Genomic DNA, 1925 nt, shown 5'->3' with positions numbered 1-1925 from the left:
CGATCGACCAGATGTGGCATAGCCAAGAACAATGCAAGCATTGTCTTAAAGGCCGAGTGCGCATGTATGGTCATTGCATGTTGTCGCAAGTACGGGTTTTGGGTTGCAGTAAATGAAGTAAATGTTTTGTACTCAATGCTTTACGCATATCTGATATACGTTTTGAATCTACCTTAGGGTTCTCCTGGCAATAAACACATTAGGGTTCTACTGCACTGGGAGTATGAGCACGTTTCGCTAGAGTTTTCCAGATGTTTTATGACACTAGTGCAAAATAATTATGAGCAGGAAAGTTTTGAAGTCTTAAATACAATTTTCATCATATTACTTGCCAGATGTTTTATTGCCTTACTAAACGGAGTCTCTCATTCTCAAACACTTTTCTATATATATTTATGTACATGAATTGTGTTATAAAAATTTTCTTTGAACTATTTTTTACTAATTTTCCGTTCTTTTAATTTAAATATTATCTCTTATAATACATAAAAGATTTTAATTATTATTCATTCATAACATAGTTCCCTTCTGTAAAACTCTTAAATGATTTATATACACGCATTTAATTTTATTTCATCATCCAATTTTTTAACCTTTTAGAAATTAAAAGTAATAATAAAATTTATTTTACAATTCCATACGTGTTATAGTATTATATAAGCTATCATTAAAAATATTTAATATTTTGTTTGGTTGAATACTAGTTAAATTCTTATTCTTTTTAATTCCTATTTACATAAATATATATAAATTTGTAATTATGATGAGTAAATAAATGAAAAATGAAGTATCCGTATAAGATATTCGTTTCTTTTTCCATAAAAAAAAGTATATTTATAATTAATTATTGTCAATATTTAATATTATAAAATTTTCAATGTTAAAGGATCACGATGTGTAATTGCTCTAATTAATGACGTCAGTTATCCTTTGTAAAAACCTGATTTTTGAAACAGGAAATACGATATTTCAAATGGAACCGCTTTTAATTTCCTTTTATTACATTGAATAAATGGTAAAAGATATTTAATATCAGCTTAAATTATAAAAATTTTAATTTAATTATTAACAATTTTCAATTAATTTCAATGAATGAATTTTAGATATAGCACGTATTTATAAATCATCCAAAATCTACAAGTAGTGTATAAACAGGATACTGGACAGGGAGAAATCATCTACGTTCATAATTTATATGTATATCACACAGCAATTTTTCGGGATATAATCTTATTCGAGATTGCGAGAACCTTTTCCTATGCTATAAAACCTTTGGTAAAACAACATCGTTAAACTGTCGTTAAACTTTTGAAAAGTTTAACCCAGAAATATCTGGCATTAGTATCATTAAACATCTGGCAAAACAAGTCATAAATCTCGGGAAAACCCAATTCACTAGGCAGCTGCAAGCAATTGCTATGCCCGAAAATCTAAAATCTAACGGTATATACTACTGTTCGGGATTGAAGCAGTCCCATGAATTTCAAACAAAAGAAAGGTCATACACGCAGCCCGGCATACCGCATGTGCGCCTAGACTGACCGTGCGTGCAGCAAGGCTGGCCACCACGTGCGCCTAGGCTGATCCGCACGTGCGGACCGAGGCGGGCACTCGAGAAAATGTTTACAAACAAAACTCGGCAAGTCCGAGCAAGTTTACGATTTGAAATATTATTTACTGCCAGCACTCACAAAAAAGGGACGCCTTCGAAACTTCTAGAAGCTTCGTTTTCTCACGCCAAAGGAAAATTTCTGGAAGGGACACGCATCGACACTGTTGCCGGCGCTGAAGACGCCGCATGCACATTTAAGCGCAACGCGCCATGAGGCGAAGCTCATTCGTAAATTCACTCCGCTCTCAATCAAGCGTAACTGCCGGTCAGTGCAAGTATACTGTAAAGACGCCGCGTAGCCACATTTTCGGCA

This window comes from Ceratosolen solmsi, unplaced genomic scaffold (assembly GCF_000503995.2).
Source record: "Ceratosolen solmsi marchali unplaced genomic scaffold, CerSol_1.0 scaffold17, whole genome shotgun sequence".
In the NCBI taxonomy this organism is placed as follows: domain Eukaryota; kingdom Metazoa; phylum Arthropoda; class Insecta; order Hymenoptera; family Agaonidae; genus Ceratosolen; species Ceratosolen solmsi.
The sequence above is the reverse complement of the archived record's forward strand: the minus strand, read 5'-3'. Positions refer to the sequence as shown.